Here is a 21972-nt window from a genome sequence, read left to right as displayed (position 1 = left end):
GTCTGTCATCTACAAACTATTCACTCGAGTCATCCTGAATAGGATTAGCAGAACGCTAGATGAAGGACAACCATGTGAACAAGCTGGATTCCGAAAAGGATTCAGTACCATGGACCATATCCACACAATAACCAAGCTCATTGAGGTATCTCGGGAGTTCAAGATGCCGCTCTGTCTAACGTTCATTGATTTAAGGAAGGCCTTTGATTCTGTTGAGACGGAAGCGGTCATGGAAGCCCTAGCCAATCAGGGCGTACAAACTCAATACATCAGGATCCTTCGTGAGCTCTATTGCGGATTCACTACCTGTTGGGTAACATTGCTTTGTCCTTCAAGAAGCTTAGGTTTATCTGATTACACCCATCACAGTGCACAGTGCTCCTGAAGCACTTCCACTTCCATTGTGTTTATCTCTAAACAGTCTTCCCTATGCTCTCCTTCCCACCCAGTTAATCAGCTTTCCCCTTAATCAGACTTTGTTAATTTGTAAGATCAGTTTCCTAGAAATGTATGATTTTATATGTATGAGTGAAATATTGCCTTTTTCCTCTCCTTATGCCTTATGAACAATTTACTTTAAGGTAATATCCTTTTCGTATAGATACAGAAAGACCGTTAACATTATGCTTTGTAACTTAGGATTTGATTGGCCTTGAATATTATTCACTCCTGTGCATCTGCTTTCTCGACTTAAGCCTCAGTTGCCCTTAGTTCCTAACACCCAAAAATCAGGGTCCCGATGAGGGACTGAATGGACCCAGGGCAAGCAGTGAGCTACCCTGGCAGCGAAATGGGCCAAGCCAAAGTGCCACGATTCTTAACTATAAGTTAAGAGTTTGATCATAGACAAATGCTGTCATGATACAAAGGTAACGACAAGACTAGGATCCTGCTAGGGGTGAGAAAGACTATCTGGCCTGAGCAACGTAGTCTGAGATCAAGATGGCCCTAGGAGAGCAATTCTATAAGTTTAAGATATTTCTTACTGTATCCATACAAAATGATTTATATTATATTCTTGTACACTTGTCGGACAAGGAGAGGAGAGGCACGCCCATGGGATTCTGCTCTAGGGTGGGTCCTCCTGCTGAGGAAGGATCTGTCCTAGGAGCGGTCTTCCCTGAGGCTAAGATTTCTACCCCTGTTGATCTCCACCCCTATTGATTGTGACCGCACCTATGTGTATTTGTTCCCCCAATTCCTCATGGAGAGAGGATTTAACTGTACTGTAGGAGGGGGCAGAGATAGAGGGCAGAAAGAAGGAAGAGAGTTCAGAGAGGATCAGAACCCAGACTCCAGAGAAGGAGGATGAAGGGGAATGGAGAAGGAGAATGAAGTAGCTGGGGGAGGAAGAATGGGGGCAGAGATAGAGAGACAGATGAGGAGAGAATCAGAATAAACTATGACTAATACCTACCAGCCTGGCCCTCGTTCCTTCCTCCGCCTGACCATCGCCATCGACCTCTCTGGGGTGGTAGAAGGGTGAGACTACCGAACGCGGGTGGCGGGAGAGATAGAGCCGCCGCCATGTGGGTGCCGTGCCCTCTATCTTGTGTGACTTTACACAACTACCAAAATCTCACCATTCTACAAAGAAGTAATCATCCATATCAAGAGAGGGGTTCGGCAGGGTGATACCATTTCAACAAAACTCTTCAGTGCCACCCTCGAGAACATCATGCGACGATGGAATGGGAAAACATGGGAGTGAAGATAGATGGTCGGCAACTACACCACCTCCGCTTTGCTGATGACATCGTTCTAATAACACCAAACATCAGCCAAGCGGCACAAATGCTGAACGAATTTGACCGTGAATGTGGAAAGGTCGGACTACAGCTGAATCTTACGAAGACAATGTTTATGAGAAACAGCCTTGTTCCTGGCGCTCCATTCGCTCTCAACGGAACCACCATCTCCGAATGCAACGGTTATATATACCTAGGTCGAGAAATCAACATGATGAATGACCTGGCACCTGAGTTGCGCAGGAGGAAGAGAGCGGCTTGGAATGCCTTCAAGAGCATTGAAGAAATAACTAAAAGGACAAAGAACCTCCAGCTACGAACACATCTCTTTGATTCCACTATTCTTCCTGCATTAACATATGCCTCAGAGACCTGGACCCTACGAAAACAGGATGAGAACGCTATTCGGGTCTCTCAAAGAGGAATCGAAAGAACTATGCTTGGAATATCACGATTCACTCAAATGAGAGATAGAATCCGGAGTTCTGATCTTCATCAACGCTCAAGAATCAGGGACGCTATCTCATTTGCCAAGACATCAAAAATCAGATGGGCTGGACACGTAATGAGGTTTACAGACAACCGCTGGACTAGAGCCATTACTGATTGGATTCCACGAGACATCAAAAGATCACGTGGACGTCCACCTATAAGATGGTCAGACTTCTTCGTCAAGACCCTAAATGATCGGATTAAGGCTCTGCATGTTCCTAGAACGAACAGATACCATTGGGCTACGCTAGCACGCAACCGGGATGAATGGAGACATTACTGGCACCCGCTCGAATAAATCGATGAATAACGGGGATTAAGTGATTAAGTGATAAGTGATTTATTTGTTTGCTTTGCTTTGGTTTTTGCTTGGGGCCTCACCTGATGATGCTCAGGGGTTACTCTTGGGGGTCCTCAGGGGTCCATATTTGACTCTTTGATGCCAGGGAAGCACCTTCCCACTATATTATCTATCTGGCTCCCGGAGATTTTCTTTTTTAAATATTGTCTTTTTCTGAAAGGTTGTATTTTGTTTGCAAATATGATTTTATATGTTTTGTTTACTCTCTTTATGACAGGGAGAACTTCTGAAAAATTTCTCTTTCAAAGTGTCAGGTTGGCTCTTAGGGGTGCCCGGGCCAGAACTCTGGCTCTTTCTTCTGTGGGGTGAGGTTTCACCATGCTGAGTCCCTTAAGATAATCTGTAGACCCAAAAGCATTGATTTATTTGAGTTTTCACCAGGATGTTTTTCCTACGGCACATTCTTCACTGGAAATAGGGAAAATTGGGCATGGCTGGAGTTCTGGCAGGCCGAGTGGGGACCCCCCCCCCCAAGTGTGTAACCACCACCTAGAGTGTGCGACCCTCAGCCTCAGCAAGAAAGGGAGGGAAAGGGAAAATAAATACCGGAATGAAGGGGAAGATGCAAGGGAGAAACACATCAGCTTGATAATGTGTTCTAAAAACGGCATACCAGGGCCAGAGAGATAGTAATGTGGGTAGGGCACTTGCCTTGTCCCTTGCAGACCCGGGTTTGTTCCCTGGCACCCCATACGGTCCCCCAAGCCCCGCCAGGTGTGACCCCCAGTGCCAAGCCAGGGAGTCAGCCGGAACCCGTGCCCGGCCCCAAAGCTCCCAGTGCCTGTCTGCGCCCTCTGCGCCCTCTATCATTGGAAGCCGAGTCCAGACAGTGCTGTCTGTCAAGTGTGCCAAGCTGGTTATTGCAGAGTGGATTGCGATGGCGTGTGTGTGTGTGTGTGTGTGTGTGTGTGCTCGTGTGTGTTAGTGTGTATGTCACTGCAGTGGTGAATGCGTGGCTCAGTGACAGCGGCCACGGAAGCAGAACAGGACCACACATGGAGGCATTTCCACACAACAAAGCGTTTTCCTGCTTTTTCATGATTATGGGGGTGTTTCCGGTTTGTTTTTTACCAGTTGTTCCAAAGGATAACTTCTTAAGTTGCTTCCTTTTGTGGGGACAGTCGTAAGCAGTGCCCAAGGGACTGTGGGGCTGATCTCGGTGATTTTCTGCTCTGTGGGGCCAGTCCGTGGCCCTGGGGCCACCGGGGCTGTGCCTGGCAGCGGCTGGGGGTGATGCCACACACACAGTCCCTCCCCAGACTCCTGCTCCGAGCTTTCACTGGCACGGGAGCACCCCGTGCGAGGGGTCCCCACCTCCTGGTGCTTCTGCAAGTCCCTCGAGGGATCTGGCAGAGGTGCTGGGGTTGCTGGTGCGGAGGTGTGAGAGATGGGGCTTGTGGGGTGCCTGCCGGGGGGAAGGCGTTTGGGGAGCTCACAGTCTCTTCACATCACACACTTACTTCTGATGAAACATTTAATTAAGGGAGAGGGCTGGAGTGATAGTACAGCGGGTAGGGCATTTTCCTTGCACGTGGCTCAGCCCGGGTTCGATTCCCAGCATCCCATAGTGTCCCCTGAGCACCACCAGGAGTAATTCCTGAGTGCAGAGCCACTAGTGACTCCTGTGCATTGCTGGGTGTGACCCCCCCAAAAAAGAAAAAATTAAGAGAAATCTGAAAAACAAGGAGAAATTGGGCTTCCCCATAACCCCCCAGCTCTGCGCCCGTGGCTGGACCGAGGACGATGGCAGGCCCGTGCAGGAGCTGCGTGCAGGCTGCCTGGGCCAGCGGCTGCCCCTCTGCTTTGAGCTGGAATGCGAGGTCTTGCCGACCTCGTGTATCTCAGCATGTGCTCAGGCCCTGGGTCCCGTGGCCACCGTGGCGTGCTGTCTCCAGACGCTGGTGCCCGGGCTGTTCCGAGGGGCTTAGGATTTGGAAAGCATCCGAGAAGTATTTTTCTTCCGTCGGTCACTTTCTCTCCCCACATTCTCCAATGCAGGAGTTCTGGTTGTTGCTTTATGATTCTCAGCACCCACCCCACAGTGCTCAGGGCCAACACGGGTCAGTGCTCAGAGGAACAGACAGCTGGACTTGAGCGTGCGCTGCCCCCGATGACCCATCTCTCTGGACCCACAGCAGTGGAGCTGATTGTGTGTAGACACGTCGGGATTTGTGTTGAAAGTGGAGGAGATGATTTTTTGAAAGGAACCAACTTGGAGCTAGAGGCAGTGCAGCAGTTAGGGTGAGTTTGGTCCCCAGGACCGCATATGGTTCCCCCAGTCACTGCCAAGAATTAGCCCAGAGAACAGAGCCAGGAATAAGCCTTGAGCACTGACAGGTTTGGCCCAAAAATCAGAGAAAGGAAACAGAGAGGAAAGAAGCTGTCAGAGCTGTCTCCCGCCCTCAAGCAAACTTCCATGCTGAGATGATTCCTGGGATCTTGTTTTTGTTTTTGTTTTTCTTTTTCTTTTGACTTTTCTTTTTCTTTTTCGGAGAGTATCTTGCCTGCATGGCCACGTCTGGCAAGCTACCCGTGACGTGTTCTATATGGCAAACACAGTAACAAGTCTCAAAATGGAGACGTTACTGGGCCCGCTTGAGCAAAATCGATGAACAATGGGAGGACAGTGACAGGGGTCACACTTGCCAATGCACAGGGGTTACTCCTGGTGCTGCACTCAGGAGTTACTCCTGGCGGTGCTCAGGGGGCCATATGGGATGCTGGGACTCGAACCTGGGTCTGCCCCGTGCAAGGCAATCACCTTCCCTGCTGTGCTATCACTCCAGCCCCATCCTGGGCTCCTCTTGGCTTGTTGAAATGGCGATATAGACGGCATGCACTTGCACGCGCCAGCAGGACAGACAGTGGGCCGCCCTGGGGCATGTTTCCTCGGGTGGCCCCATCCTGAGTTCAGTTCGGGCTGGCAGTGGCAGGAGGCGTCCCGCGGGCCAGGCCAGGGAAGCCATGCGTGAAAAGCGTGAGCGTCCTACGCTCGTGCGCATCTAGTGACTCAAAGCCCAGTGCTCTCCCCTGACAGGAAGTCTCTGGAGTCTCACTTGGGTGTCCCCTCCCGTGCAGGTCATGTAAAGCTGCCACCCGAGAAATTCGCCCTGAAGAGGCAGGGTGCCGGGCAGGACCTGCCCACAGAGTCCAAGAAGCTGCCGCTGAACTCAGCCGAGGAGCTCTACGCTGAGATCCAAGACCGCAACTTCAACGCCGTGGGCGCCGTGCTCTGCAAGAAGGCCAAGGTCATCTTGGCCGCCTTTGAGGTGACTGGGGCCTGGGGCCAGGCGGCAGGCGGGCTTTGGGCGCCCGGGGAAAGGTGGTGCCAGGCCCTCTCCTGGTGTCAGGTCCTTTGCCAGTCATCGTCTGCACTCCCTGTCCCTCCCACCTTCCTCCCAGCTGCTGGCGGTGGCGGCATCTCCACTAGCTCCTGCATCTAGGGAATCGGGGTTCAGCCGGAGCAGGCTGGGAAGGCGTGTGATAATGAGAGCACAGTCCCTGGCCCCCAGCTTCGTTAGCACCTCGCGCCCTCCTGCTGCTCGTTTATTCTGGGTTCAGCTCACTTTTGAAACCTGAATTCGTAAAACGATAGAAGCTGAATTTTTTAACTCTGGGGGAAGTTTTTAAAAATCACTTTTTCCCTTGAAGGGTGATTTCCTGATTTCATCTTTTTTTAGGAGTTATCTCCACTCTATCAGTATTTGTATTTCTTTGGGTTTTTTTTTTTTTTGAGGGGAGGCACACCCAGAGGTGCTCAGGGCTAACTCCTGGCTCTGCGCTCAGGGATCACTTCTGGTGGGCTGAGGCAACCACATGGGATGCTGGGGATCGAACCCAGGCTGGCCGCATGCAAGGCAAGCGCCTCGACACTGTTCTGTCACTCTGACCCCATGGTTGTTGTATTTCTGAAGTTGCTTTTGTCTCACTTGGGTTTTGTTCCTCAATTTTTTAATTTCCTCACAGTGACTTATAAAGCTATAGATAAGAAGTGTCAGGCATTCACTGTTCCAGCTCCGAGCTCGCCACGGTGTCCAGTTCCCTCCCTTCCCGCTGACAGTGCTCAGGGCTGGCTCCTGGCAGGGCTCGGGGTTCTGTGGGGAGGCCGGGCACTGAGCAAGCGCCTCCCACACTGTATAGCTTGGACCCCGGAAACGTTTTACACTTGATTTGCTATTGTTGAGGTCTCAGGCTATACGAGCGTTAGCTTTTGTGGCTTCAAGGCACAGTTTGCTGAGCTCCACATCCGTGGCAGGAACCATGCAGTGTCAGGTGTGGCCTGCGTGGGCCCTGGGCTCCCTCCCGTCCACATGGTCTCCCAGTGCTGCAGGATGTGGCTGTCGCAGTACCTGGACCCACCAACCTGCCTTTTCTATTTTCCTGTGGCTGTGGGATCTGGTTATAGCCTAATTCGTTTTGTGTCCATTTCTCACACTAAAAATTAAGTTGGGGGAGCCGGAGTGATAGCACAGCAGGTAAGGTGCTTACCTTGCATGCAACTGACCTGGACTCACTCCCCAGCCTTCCATGTGGTCCCGGTGCATGCCAGGAGTGATCCCTGAGTGCCAGGCCAGGAGGAAGGCCGGGGCACTGCCTTGCACGTGATTCAAACATGCCCTGGGCAACCCAAAGACCCAAATTCTTAAAAATGCACTCTTGGCAACCAGGGCTGGAGCTGGGGCACATTGTGTGTGTGGGCGGGGGACGTGGGAGGGTGGGTGGCCTGGGTGCATTCCCAGCACTGCTTTGGCTGTGTCTGGGGCATGCCCCGTGTGTGTGTGTGTGTGTGTGTGTGTGTATGTGTGTGTGTGTGTGCGTGTATGTGTGTGTGTGCGTGTGCGCACACGCACACACACAGGTGTGCGAGGCCCTGAGTGCTGTCCCCAGTACTGTCGTGACCTTCTCCCCTCCCTCAGGAAAGGCACAATGTCAAGACGGTGGGCGAGATCAAGCAGATTGTCTCCCAGCTACCCCATATGCAGGTGACACGGGGCTCCCTGGCCAACCACACCTCCATCGCCGAACTCATCAGGGATGTAACGAGTGAGTGCCCTGTCCCGGGCTCAGGCTCAGGGTGTGTCACTGGCTCCCTGCTACTTCTGGGGGGGCCTCCGGCTACTGTTTCACTTGTGCATTGTTCCCTGTGCCAGCCGCTGTGTCCTCACAGGAATGTTCCGAGTGTGACTGTTGGGTTCTGCGGGGTCAGGTGGTGCAGCAGGACTCTCCCAGGCTCTGGGTGGCGCCAGCACTGCTTCGCCAGACCTGGCAATACTTGCTGAAGTTGGTTTCAGTCTGATGTGTCAAGGAGCTGGAGTTGGAGCGGTACTGCAGTGCCTGGCACACAGCCGGCCCGGGCTGGATCCCGGAGTCCCATATGGTCTCCGAAGCCTGCCAGGCGTGATCCCTGAGCACCACCGGGAGTGGCCCCCAAAGTAACCAAAGTATAATGCCCTTGGGAAATTGCTTTAATTAGTGTGAAGGGGAAGCTGCTAGGGCCCAGGCCCTGGGGCTCTGTGTCTAGGCGCACCTCGGGGCACAGGCTGTCAGCCTCTCTGTTCTGGAATGTGCCTTCCTGGTGATGACTTAAACTTGGTGCTTGCTTGCTACTTTGCATGCCTTTGGGAGAAATGAGCATTTATCCCACTTCTGAGTTGCTCGTGTGTTAATAATGTTTCAGCGTCTGAAGACTTCTTTGATAAGTTAACCGTGGAGCAGGAGTTTATGTCTGGAATAGACACTGATCAGGTACGTGAACACTAAAACTGTTTTAGCCGATAGTTAACGAGATTGGCAAACAGAACTCGAGGTAGGAAAGGAATCGCTTTGATTCCTGTGTCTGGCCTAAATACCTGTCAAAGCAGTGCAAAATGTGCGGAAAGAGATTCTGCCAAGGGATAGGTTTCTGTTGACCGGGGGTGGTGTGTGTGTGTGTGTGTGTGTGTGTGTGTGTGTGTGTTCCATTGTGTGTGTGTGTGTGTGCATGTGTTCCATTGCTGTTTGCTGTCCTCAGAGAAACAAGACCCAGCCCTGAAGCCCAAGACTATTGAAGCCCATCAGGGATTATTTAAGAGCATGGGTTATATGATCCCTTTTCCTGTCTGCCTGTCAATAAATCCCACATTCTCACTTGCAGCAAGCAAACGCCCAAATCCCCCACAGTCCTTGATACTTTACTGATGCTGCTCAGGTGTCGCTGACAAGTGGGACAGTTGCACCCGCCCGTAGCCCCTGGAGCTTAGGTTGTCCAGGGAGTGTGGGCAGGAGCGTGAGCCAATCTCCAGCCTCTCCTTGATTGGGCCTCTCAGGGGCCAGGGAACGCCCAGGACTGCAGGCCCAGACCCGGCTCTCACACATGAATCTGCCATGACTCTAGGTCAACAGGTACATGGAGGACTGCATCGCCCAGAAGCTTCCACTCATCAAGGTGCTCAGGCTCATTTGCCTGCAGTCGGTGTGCAACAGTGGGGTCAAGCAGAAGGTTCTGGATTATTACAAAAGAGAAATTCTCCAGGTCAGTGTTTCTAAGTGACTCATTTGCCAAGGAAGAAATTTATTAAAAAGGCAGTTGGCCTTGCATGTGCCCACCTGGGCTCGATCCCCGGCACCCATATGGGTTCCCTGAGCCCCACCAGCACTGATCCCTGAGCACAGGAAGTGGGGGGGGGCGGGCAAAAGCAAACAAAACAAAGGAGACATCTGGACAATAGCACGTCAGGAGGTGTGGTTGGCCTCCTTTTCTTACTCAGTTATTTCAGTACACTGTCATCTACCTTCCTTACGTTGGGCCCATGCATTCTGACTTTAAAGTGAAAATGTGGGGTCCAAAGAGCTAGAAAGGGGCTGGAGCAATAGCATAGCGGGTAGGGCGTTTGCCTTGCACGCAGCCGACCCTGGTTCGATTCCCAGCATCCCATACGTTTTCCTGAGCACCGCCAGGAGTGATTCCTGAGTGCAAAGCCAGGATTAACCCCTGAGGATCGCCGGGTGTGTCCTGAAAAGCAAAACAAACAAACAAACAAACACAAAAACCCAACAAACCAAGAGGTAGAAAGGGGTCAGGCACTTGTCTTGCATGCTGCCGGGTATGACTCAAAAACAATAGTATCAAAATGAGATTGAAAATGTTCGCTCCCTCTTCGGAAGTGGGAGATCTAGCAGGCTCCCCAACTTCTCTGGCAGACATACGGCTACGAGCACATCCTGACGTTACAGAACCTGGAGAAGGCCGGGCTGCTGCGGCCCCAGCAGTGGGGCAGGAACAGCTACCCCCCCATCCGGAAGACCCTGCGCCTCTGGATGGACGATGTGAATGAGCAGGTGAGCCGAGTCTTCGTGCACACGCATGCACATGCACGCCATCTAATAGGCGAGCTGAGCCTTCACGCACATGCATGCGGACCAACATACACACACAGACACATACATAGACATACACACACACATTTCCCCAGTGGTGTGGCATCCTGCTGGTGGGAAGGCGCTGCCCTTGCAGAAGCCAGGACTGAGAGGGGCTTTTGGGGGATGCTCTTTGAAAATGGGGGCTGGGGGGTGGGAAACGGGGGCCCTTGTCCACTTAGGCCTCAGGGCGGGGGAGGCTGGTCTGGACTCAAGGAAGCCTCTGGTCAGGGAGAAGGCCAGCCTCAAGTAAGAGGATTGGGGACCAACACAACTGACTCACTGTGGGCAGTTGGGGCTGCTGGATTCAGAGTCACTGTGAGGGGGGGGGGTTTCAGACTGGGGGTGACTGTGATGCAGGGGGCTGTCACTATCACCCTTGGGAGATTTTGGCTTGGCTCTGCCCTGGGGCCTCTCCCCCTGGAAGAATGCCTGAGAGCAGCTTGGCTGGGCTTAGAACTCTCCACATTCCCTCCCCCCAGTGGGCCAAGTTTCTATAGGAGAAGTTTCTCACCAAATCGATGAACAGTTTTTCTTCTGTGGGGGACGGATGGAATCTTTCCCGGGCAGACAGGTGAATGTTCAGACCCAGCGGTGCTGGGGTTTGGCCACGCACCTGCCCTCTGCACGTGCTGCTGGGCACTGGCACCTTCCAGCACACAGGGGCACCAAGCAGCTTTCTGAGATTGGTTTGAGACAGGACTCAGGGCCAGGAGAGGTGAGGGCAGAGCCATGCGTCAGCTCTGCACCACCAGGTCTGATCCATAAAGCTGTAGGGGCGGGGGTGGGGGGGAGAGAGAGAAAGAGAAGGAGAGAAGAGAGAGATTGGGAAATTGGGTAGAGGGTGGAGATGGCAGGGCTGAGCGGGGTAGGCTGGAGCACACTGTGTTCCTCCCCAAAGTCAAATCCAGGATGGCAGCGTGGAGGACGTTTGCCTTTAATGCGGCCAACCCAGGTTGTGATCCCTGAGTGCAGCACCAGGAGGGAGCCCTGAGCACCGCAGGGTATGGCCTCCGCCGAAACAAACAAACAAAAAGAGATCCCATGGCCCATTGGGCAGAGAGGAGTTGGTTGACTCCAGGTGTCGCTCTCGAATCCTCCGCAGAACCCCACGGACATCTCGGCTATGCCTCCCTCAGCATGCGGCTGGCCCACCTGCTCTCCCGGCCTGGTTGGCGCAGAATCGAGGAATTTCTGCACATCCTCCCGGGTCCCCACTTCGAGGAGTGGCAGCCGCTGCCCAGGTGCCTGCAGAAGAAACGTAGGTTTGTGAGTGATTTTGTTTTCGTGACCCGCCTTTCCCCTTGATTGAGTCTTGGCAAGACCTGAAGACTTTCATCTTACATTCTCATTTTTAGAAATAAAATTGCTTACATTTTTCATTCAAACTCTTGAGGTTCTGCAGTGTGACCTCAGGGCTGGGTGCAGGGTGTGCGGGAAATTCTGTTTCTCCCACACGCCCGTCCCAGCCTGTTTCCTACTGGTTATTTTCAGCACATATTTATTTGTTTGCTTTGCTTTGGTTTTTGCTTGGGGCTTCACCTGGTGATGCTCAGGGATTACTCTTGGGGATCCTCAGGGGTCCATATTTGACTCTTTGATGCCTGGGAAGCACCTTCGCACTGAACTATCTGTCGGGTCCCCGGGACATTTTCTTTTTTAAATGTTGTCTTTTTCTGAAAGGTGGATTTTTGTTTACAAATATGATTTTATATGTTTTGTTTACTATCTTTATAACAGGGAGCACTTCTGAAAAATTTCTCATTCGAACTGTCAGCTTGGCTCTTAGGGGCGCCCGGGCCAGAACTCTGGCTCTATCTTCTGTGCGGTGAGGTTTCTCCATGCTTAGTCCCTTAAGAGTATCTGTAGACCCAAAAGCATTGATTTATGTGAGTTTTCAACCAGATGTTTTTCCTATGGCATATTCTTCACTGGAAATAGGGAAAATTTGGCATGGCTGGAGTTCTGGCAGGCCGAGTGAGACCCCCCACCCCCCAAGTGTGTAACCACCATCTAGAGTGTGCTACCCTCGGCCTCGGCGAGAAAGGGAGGGAAAGGGAAAATAAATACTGGAATGAAGGGGAAGATGCAAGGGGGAAACACATCGGCTTGATAATGTCTTCTAAAAACAGCGTACCAGGGCCAGAGAGATAGTAAGGTGGGTAGGGCACTTGCCTTGCCCCTGGCAGACCCGGGTTCGTTCCCAAGCACCCCATACGGTCCCCCAAGCCCCACCAAGTGTCACCCCCAGTGCCAAGCCAGGGAGTCAGCCTGAACCCGTGCACTTCCCCAACGCTTCCGGTGCCTGTCTGCGCCCTCTGCGCCCTCTGCCATTGGAAGCTTGTGCAGGTGTGTTTGAGATGTGACCGCATTTCCCTGCTTTCTTGGGCGTGTGAGTTGATTTGTGGTACTGCTGCTGCTGGTCTCAAGACACGACCTTTCGAGAACGCAGGTGCATCACCAGATTTCCGGGCACCCTTTCCCCTCAGCATGTTGGTCTCAGCAGCACCTTAAGAGAAAGAACCCGGGCCTCGCTGTGCCATCGGCCCCTGTGGTTAAAGTAAACAAATTTTTTTTTAATACGGAATTATGGCTGGAGCGATATTACAGTGGCAGGGCGTTTGTGTTGCACGCAGCCAACATGGCCGACCCGAGTTCGATTCCTCCACCCCTCTCGGAGAGCCCGGCAAGCTACCAAGCGTATCTCGCCCGCCCGGCAGAGCCTGGCAAGCTCCCCGTGACGTATTCGATATGCCAAACTCAGTAACAATAAAGTCTCCAATGGAGACGTTACTGGGCCCACTCGAGCAAATGGACGAACAACGGGAGGGCCTTTACTTTTTTCACTTTACTTACGGATTTCTGGGTGGTGTGGAGATAGCTTAGAGGGCTAGAGCCCCAGCATCACCTGGGGAGCCCCGGGTTCAGGACAGGAGGGACCCACACACCACCAGTTATGACCCTAGGGGCTTTTAAAGAGGAATTGCAAGGGCTGGAGCTATATACATTCGGAGGGCATTTGCCTTGTACGCAGCTGACCCAGGTTCAATCCCCGGCATCCCATATGGTCCCCGAAGCACCACCAGAATAATTCCTGAGTGCAGAGCCAGGGGTATCCCCTGAGCCTCGCCGGGTGGGAGTTGTTAGAGGTGTCTCTGTAGTAATACGCCGTTTTTCAAAATGAATGTTTTGTTTGGGTACTCGGGGCTGGGCAGGGCTGGGCAGGAGCCGGCTTAGCTGTCCGCAGGCAGACACAGTTCCCGCTCTGAACAGTCACCTGGGCCCTTGAGCAGTTCGAAAGAGGCCCCCTAATGCTTTCCTTCCCCTGAATCATCCTCTCTACTCTGCTCCAATGCAGAGTTTCTGGTCCTTTTCTGAGGACTCTTTGGACATCCTGACCAGGGTGGCTTAGACTCAAGTGTGAGGCTGCACCCCAGACCTGGCGGACCCATCCTACGGAATCTTTGGGGATGTTATGCTCACTCTGGGCCACTCTTTGGGAGGTCTTCCTCTGCACCCCGCCCCCAGTCTGCACATCTCCACGGTGTTATTTTTTTATTGTTAATTTTTTCACCCGGTGATGCACAGGGGTTACTCCTGGCTCTGCACTCAGGATTTCCTCCTGGCGGTGCTCAGGGGACCATGTGGGGTGCTGGGATTCGAACCCACGTTGGCTGCATGAAAGGCAAATGCCCTCACTGTTGTACTATCGTTCCAGCCCCAATACTAGAAGCTTCGACCTAGGATTCTTGTTCCTTCGGGTCTTTTGCATGGAAGGGCAGGTGTGAGTCAGAACTGAGCGACTGTGGGCGTTGGGGGGATTCTATAGCATGTGGGGTGCCCGTGAGTCTTCCGAGGCATGTGAGGTTGTACCTGGCAGGTTCTGCAGGGCAGCTGGGGCTAGGACCTGGGTTAGGCCAGAGACCTGCCTCACCTCCGGTCACCTTCTCTCAGTCCTGTTTGCCGGCTTGCTCTTCTCTTCGAGCTCTTGCTAACTCTGATTTTTCCCCCTTACATGTGACAATTTCCTCTATCTGGATATTTTGAAGTTGAATGCCAGCGTGAGGTGGGTGACTGGGCTGGCTGATGACATTGAATAGATGCCGTTTGCATATGTCCTGTGCCTTCAGGCTATATATAGTTTTGAACTGTGTCTGCAGCTCCTGACATTTTGTTTGGAACGAAAGACTGATTTTTATGTAACTTCCTCATAGAACGGTGTGTGGTGCTGCCCATCACGCCACAGCTCCCAGGGCTGGTGTTTCCCTGTCCAGAAAATGCTGGACAGATGTGAGCCAAAGCTCTAGCTGGGAGGAAGCATTTGTACCGCGGGATGAAATAGAACTGCCTTTGAGTCAAGCTGACATTTTCAAGAGATACAAAACAGACTTTTCCCCCCCCCCATTTTTAGTACCAGAGCAGATAATCCCCTAAGGTTATTTGCTTCCCTGAAAGATATTTAGCTTGCCCTTTCAAAGTTCATTTAGAGCAGATCTTGGCGTTCAATCAGAGTTGGGTGGTAACCGAGGTCAGAGTGTTTGCTTATTTGTGGCCTTCTTTGTCTCTTAAGAGGAACCGTAGTTAGAGGCCACCAGAGAAAACAAAGCACAAGCACCCGCTTCCTCCCAGCTTGGTTCCTCTGTTCTCAACCCCTGGCCATTTGTCTATACATCTTCCCCAGAACAGGCGGGGGACAGAGGTAGAGGGAAGGTCTGAGAAGCCCCTGCATGGTGCTCCCTGAGCAGTGCTCCCCATCTTTGTGGCTTCTGTTGAGGTTCTGAAATGAGTCATCAGGTGCTAGTGACAAATGTGTCATGTATGGCGTGACACAAAGATGGAGTTTGTGCCATCAGTCCCTAGGGTGGGAGGAGGGAGCATCGGGTTTTGGGGGTCAGTGGCAGGAGGATGTGACCCATAGCGTGTCGGCTTTATCTCGGGTGGGGGAAAACGGATCGTTTGGGGAGAAGTGTGCTTGGGGTACAGATTTGCCGCGTTTTTCTGGATTTCTCTCTCTCTCTCTTTTTTTTTTATGTAGGAGTACTGCTATTTATCCAGCCACTGATTAGCTGATTGAATTGTGCATGAACTCCACCTTACTTTTTTTTTCACTTTTTATGATTTTATTTATTGAATCACCGTGAGAGCAGTTACAAAGCTTTCAGGTCTAAGTCTCGGTCATACAATGAAACACCCGTACCTTCACCAGTGCCCATTCTCCTCCCCCAACAACCCCAGTATATCCCCATCCCACACCCTCCCCCTACCAGTGGGGCAGATGATTTCCACATTACTCTCTCTCTACTTTGATCACATTCAATATTTTGACACCAGACCCACCATTATTATTTGAGATTTTGCCCCAACACTCAGATCTGCTGAAAAGGCAACAGTAGACAATTTGTTTTCTATTGCTGGTTATGAATAACATATGATGTTTCGTGGCTGCAGTACTGGCCGCACGATTTTGAAATTCTGACATTTGAACACTTAAATCTGGAGGGATTTCTGTCAAAACCTGTTGGGTTCCCGAGAATTGCTCCTGAGTCTCTGGGATCATGGTCGTTAAGCAGCTTGATCAGGAGCCAGAAAGGCCGTTCGTGGGCAATGACTTGGGGTCTCTTGGGGACGGGGAGGACAGGACTGGCTCCACCCCCATCCTGTGAGGCCCAACAAGTTTTGTTACTGAGGTCCCAAGCCTGACTGTCCAGTGGCCTCTGGAGGATGGCGGCCACCGTGCCAGCAGAGGGAACAGGCCAAGGCACGAAACCGTGGGCCCAGCACTGCAGGGACCAGATGCATTTCTGCCAAAAGCCACTGGGTTTCGAGATTTTTTTCTGAGTCTCTGGGATCATGGTCATTAAGCAGTTCAATCAGGACCCAGAGAGGCCATGCCTCCAATGATCTAGCTGAGCCGGAGGTGATTTGTGGGTGTGTTTCCGACATACCTAACTTTTGGCCATTTACTTTCTTGGTAAACTTTGCCCCAAGTTTTTGGGGTCTGGCCAAAGGCACAACAGCAATTTTGGGGTATCTGGAAGTGTGGAGGCGCCATCAGGCTGCTGATGCACTCGCCTCACAGGTACAGTGATTTTTGTTTCATGGTTTGTGTTTTTATGTAGGAGTACTGCTATTTATTCAGCCACTGATTAGCTGATTGAATTGGGCATGAACTCCACCTTACAATTTTTTCCATAATTTTCTTCCTTCCTTCCTTTCTTTCTTTCTTTCTTTCTTTCTTTCTTTCTTTCTTTCTTTCTTCTTCTTATATTTATTTATTGAATCACTGTGGGAAAAGTTACAAAGCTTTCAGATTTAAGTCTCGGTCATACAATGATCAAACACCGTCTTCTTCACCCTTCACCAGTACTCATTTTTCACCACCAAGAACCCCAATATACCCCACCTCCCACCCACCCAATGCCTATGAGGCAAATGATTTCTAACTAACTCTTCTCTACATTGATTACATTCATTATTTCGACAAAAGATGCACCATGATTGCTTAGAATTTACCCCCCAACAATCAGAATGGCTGAAATGGCATTGTGAAATACATTGTTTTCTATATAAGGTTCGGAGTTCTGGGGCTGGAGAGATAGCACAGCGGGTAGGGCGTTTGCCTTTCACGTGGCCAACCCGGGTTCGAGTCCCAGCATCCACATGGTCCCCTGAGCAATGCCAGGAGTAATTCCTGAGTGCAGAGCCAGGAGTAACCCCTGTGAGTGCAGAGCCAGGAATAACCCTTGTGCATCGCCAGGTGTGACCCAAAAAGCAAAAAAAAAAAAAAAAGTTTGGAGTTCCTCCCCTCCAAGTTTCGCTCAGCAAGCAGAAGGAAAGCAAAGAGCTTGGGCCCAGTGGTTGATGCAGATTGCTGGGCCAGGCCGTCGATCAAGGGAGATTTGGGGATCTCTGGGACCCATCCTCGGGCCCAGTGCTCTCCGGGGCCCCTAGCTTGGTCGTGTCCTACGAGTTGGGGGCGAGCCTGGCCTTTGGGCTCGCGTTGTGTTTGGACGGGCAGGTGGGGTGTTCAGGGCCCAGCTGCTGACACCTGATCCCGCCCTGGGCAGGTGGGAGGACGGGGATTGGCGGCTGGCCCCTGAGATGCCCAAGATAACCAGAGAAGGAGATAACCAGAGTCAATCCCAGTCGAGTTGGGTGATAGGCTGAGATGACGCACTGAGCCGCTGAGGCAGATCCTGTCTGCAGACACTCGGGCACCTTGATCGCAGGCAGGCCTGACCTGGCGGGGGGCGGGGGCGAGTGGGCACCAACCTCGGCGTTTCCGTGGCTCGGAGCTTCCGTGCCCTTCCGCTTGCTCTGCTGTAGTTTTGTTTTTGGGTCACACCTGGACGTGCTCCGGGGTCACTCTTGGCTCTGCACTCAGGACTTACTCCTGGAGGTGCTCGGGGGTCCCTATAGGATGCCGGGATTGAACCCGGGTCAGTTGTGTGCAAGGCAAATGCCCTCCCTGCTGTACTAGACTTCTGGCCCCAAGGCCCAAAACTTAAAGAAAAATCCTTGCTGGGGTTTCCCCGTCCCTGGCGTCCTGTCAGCCTCGTGGGTCTGCACACGGCTTGTGCGACTGCCTCGAGTGGCCAGTGACAAGGGCGCCCGCATGTCCTCCTGCTCCACAGGGCTGCTCTCTGCCCGGTGCTCCTGGCCCTGCAGCCCTCAACTCCTGCCCTGTGTTCACTCCTCCTTTCTGTGGTGTCCCCCTCCTCTCTCGGTGGCCCTCCCCCTGGGGTCACCCCCCTTCCTGCGTGGTGCTGGGACAGCAGAGCTGCCGGGTTTGTGCCGGCTTTGTGCCAGGTGCACGGTTGACCCCGGGGGCTTGGATTCAGGACCTCCTGCTTGTGAGGCAGTGCTCAAAACCCCCTCTTGTACATTCCTCCCCTCCAAGCTGAAGGAACGGATTTGACCCACGTTCAGGCTCACACTTCTGCTTCCTGCCGAATCACTGCCGGCCGCTAGCAGGCCAGGCCCCGTGTACCACGCCTGTGTGAAGCAGGGATGTCCCAGGGCGTGAGCCTGCTAGCGTCTTTGTCATGGACACACGTGGTCCCATCACAGGATTTAGGGTCAGGGTCCAAACACAGGAGCATGGGGGTGGGGGGGGGTAGGGGCTTGTTCAGGCCGGAGACTCTACTAGGCTCACACACAGCATTGAGTGCTCAAGTCTCAGGGAGACAGTGAGGCTCAAACACATTTTTTTTTGCGCTGTTTTTTTCTCTCTTTTTTTTTTTTTTTGGCTTTTTGGGTCACACTCAGTGATGCTCAGTGTTGCCTACTGACCAAGTAAAAGAATGCTTGATTTTTCATTCCCCCTTTGTCCTGCTCAAAGCTGGGCAACTTCCCAGTACAGGAGGTTTCAGTTTGGGGAAAATGCACCCTCGTAAATGATTTGTAACTGATGTATGAGGAACAGCACAATCTTTGCAGATATGTCAAAGCTATATCAAAGCAGGTCGTTCTGACCAATAGCATTATGCCGAAAGGGTCACCAGGTGGCTGACCAACAGTGCATGGCTCTGCTCATTGTCCCATCCACTTTCCCACGTCCCATCCCCTTTCCTTCTTTTGGGTGGGCTGTGGAAACATACTTAAGTCTGTACTTATGCTCTGAATAAACGCACGCATTCATGCCATCTCCTGAATGACGAACCCTGTGTGACTCGAGTGCTGATTTCACCCTGACGGCCTTCCCCTGGCTCGGCCCCGCAGCGCCGGACGTGGCACTCAGGAATTCCTCCTGGCAGTGCTCAGGACTGGTGATCGAATCTTGGTCAGCCGTGAGCAAGGCAAACCCCTCCCCACTGTGCTCTCACTCCAGCCCCTCCTTTTGCATCTTTTTGTGTTTTTTCAGAATTGATTGATTTCCACGTAGCGTTTGCTGGCCCTGACGTTCTCTGTAGAGTCCCTTGTTGCACACTGTGTTTTGTGGGCACCTAGACATGAAGACTGGCGCTTGCCTGGTGCATGGCTGACCCCATAGGTCCCCTGAGCAGCGCCAGGAGTGATTCCCGAGTGCAGACGCAGGAGTAACCCTGAGCACTGCCGAGTGTCCCAAAAAACAAAAGGAAAGAAAGAAAATAAGTATCCTTGCCCGGAAGTGTAGCCCAGGGCCAAGGAGCCTGCCTTGCCTGTGGCTGACCCCACCCCACCCTATAAGTCCCTCCCCACCCAGGTCCTGCCAGGATGAGCCCCCATGACTGGATCAGAGTCAGCCCTGAGCACCGTCAGATGTCCCGTCCTCAGCCCCCAGGTTAGGTCACTCCGCCCTCCCCACCTCTCCCCACTCCCAGGTTCCTGCTCACTCATCCTCGAGGGAACCCGCACTCATTCAGCTTGTGCCATACTCCTCTGTACAGCTCTCAGGCCTTAGTGGGCTGGGCCACTCCCTGGCCACGGTGCGGCCGGTGTTGCTCACAGCACTGGGATCACAGAGAGCAGGGCTGTCGGGGTCGAACTCAGGGCCTCTGCCCTGTCGCTCTGCCCCCCCGCCCCCCCCCCCCCCCGGCTCACAGATTTCCTGGCCCGGCTCCTGAGGAGGGCCCTGGGCAGGGTCACTGGCTCCAGGTCCCACTCGGGGGATGCTGAATGACCTCAGTTGGAGATCTGTAACTGAGAAACATTTGTCAAAAGTTTTCTGAAACCACTTTCACAGGGCCCGGGGATCCAGAACTGGGCCCCGCAGGGACCAGAGGCTCGTTGGCCATGTAGTGCTGACGTCTGCAAGGGCAGCCCTCCGGAGCCTCAGCCAGACACTGACTGACATCACGAAGGGTGGCGCCTGCCCCTTTAAGAATGGCCCATGATGCCCTCCTCCTTGCTGAATTCTAGTTCTACCTCAGAACATTCTAGACTCCAACTGCCATTTTCAGTCTCTCCACGAGACTGGCACGAGCCTGTTTGGCAGAGCTCAGTACTGAAGCTGCGAGTGCAGTGTGACACAGGTGAATCTGAGTCTCTGGGCTTTCTGCCCGCGTGCGGGCGGTTTTTTTCTCTAACAGTTCTTTAGTGTATGATAGTTTTTAATCTTTAGTTAGTTTAAGATTTTTTACTAGTTATATATATATTTTTGGGTGGGGTGGGGGCGGGGTGGGGTGGGGTGGCCATACCTGGCTGTGCCCAGGGGTGACCTGGCCGGCTAACGTCCCTGTGCTGACGGAGATCGAGCCCAGGACAACTGGATATAAGGCAAGTGCCCTCCCCACTGTCCTGCTTCTCTGCCCCTTGTGGACTTCTCTATTGAAATATGGAATGACTCTGAAGTCAGTGGGCCCTCATGGGGGGCTGATGAGAAGCACAGGAGAAGATATCACACCCCCGGGACTGGCTGGAGCGCTGGCACTGCTGAGTGCAATGAGCCCCGCCAGCCCCATGACGCCCACTAGGCCTTCCCGGGGTCTTGGGCGGAAGTGAGGGGTTGCCCTTTTCAGGGAAAGGGAGTCGATCCTCGACCTCCTCAGGCCCCCGGGCCTTTGTCCTCCTCGCAGGAAAGCATTTCAGGAGATGAGCATGAAGCAGAAACATTTTATTTGGAGGCCTTTAGGAAGGGGAAGGAGGGAGGTAGTAACACGCTCGAGAGAGAGTGTGGCTTCTCCAGAGGTGCAGAAAGCCACTGAACATGTTATGTTGCTAGGTTGCATTCGGTCTGAAAGTCCACACCTCAGGAGGGGAGAAGCCCGTGACATGATGGACCTCATAGGCAAGAGCAGTACCTGGGCTCGGGCACACATGAGCGCCCTCCCTTGGTTCAAGGTGGCTAATCTAGGGATTTCCCCAGGCTGCCCCTGGTGGGAGTTTCTAGCTACCTAGAGTCCGTTGCTAGGGTGGTTGCCAAGGGGGTAGAGTTGAGTGGTCCATGGTCCTCTTAGAAATTCCTTTCCTGCCCTTTGTTCCTATTCCCTCGGGGTGTCCAGCCTGCTCTGGGCCTCATAATGTGGGTTAATTTTGACAAGACCTTGGGTCCCGTGCACTCAGGTAGTCTTTTGGTGGCCATGAAGCTTTTGTTGACTTTCTCGGAGTTCCATCGCCATGGGGACGCTTCCCCCATCTACCTGTCTGCCTCAGTTCTGTGGGTTAAGAAATGGAGTTTATTCTGGCTTGTGGTTATCCAACCAGGGCAGCGTCACAAGGAATGAAGGAAATGCCGAAAACTCCTTCGCTCCCTTTTGGCACAATTTTTTTTTTTCTTTTTGGGTCACACCTGGTGATGCACAGTGTTTACTCCTGGGTCTGCACTCGGGAATCACTCCTGGCAGTGCTTAGAGGACCATATGGGATGCTGGGAATCGAACCTGGGTCGGTCGCGTGCAAGGCAAATGCCCTTCCCACTGTGCTATCACTCTCCAGCCCCCCTTTGGCGCATTATTGCTGGGCCCTTTTCCCTGGCAGTTCTCAGCCCATAGAAAAAAGTGTGCCTGTTGCTTGCCTTAGCTTCCACGTGTAACCCCGGGCCTCTCACACATATACATACGCACACACGTACACACAAGACCAGCCATCACTGCTGAGTCGCCTGCCGGCTCGTCAGTGTCTGGACGGGGAGGTGGTCAGTGACACTCGCGGTGCTCAGGGATGATTTCTGGCTCCTGAATGTGTTTGGTGGTGGGAGTGATGGCAGGGAGGGCGCGAGGGTCAGCTGCCCGCAGGGCTAGTACCTGTCCCCTCTGCTCTCTGGCCCCGAATTGGCAGTTGTTTGTTTGTCTGTTTTGGATTGAGTTTTTGCGCAGGAATGACACTTGGTGGGCTCAGGGGGCTGTGCGGGAGACTGGGGGTCGCACTCTGGGTGGTGAGTGCCAGGCTGGCAGCTCTCTGGGCTCCGGAAGCTGCTGTGGTCGCTCGCCTGAGACAGACTCTCCCCTCTGCTCTTCAGAGATTTAGTCCTGAGAACGAGTGTACCTCAGAAGGCCCCACAGTGGGCTCGATGGTCGGGGCCTGGTAGTGGCCGCGGCAGCGTCTGACCGCCTGACC

General features: G+C 52.9%; 1 pseudogene; it reads left to right on the top strand.

Annotated features, from left to right (window-relative positions):
- LOC130038922 (vacuolar protein sorting-associated protein 33A-like) overlaps positions 1-11253 on the top strand; it is a 90228-nt pseudogene extending 78975 nt beyond the window's left edge.
- The last annotated feature ends 10719 nt before the right edge of the window (positions 11254-21972 follow it).

This window comes from Sorex fumeus, unplaced genomic scaffold, assembly GCF_029834395.1.
Source record: "Sorex fumeus unplaced genomic scaffold, SorFum_2.1 ptg000081l, whole genome shotgun sequence".
In the NCBI taxonomy this organism is placed as follows: domain Eukaryota; kingdom Metazoa; phylum Chordata; class Mammalia; order Eulipotyphla; family Soricidae; genus Sorex; species Sorex fumeus.
Note: the sequence above shows the minus strand (reverse complement) of the source record. Positions and strands in the feature narration are given on the sequence as shown.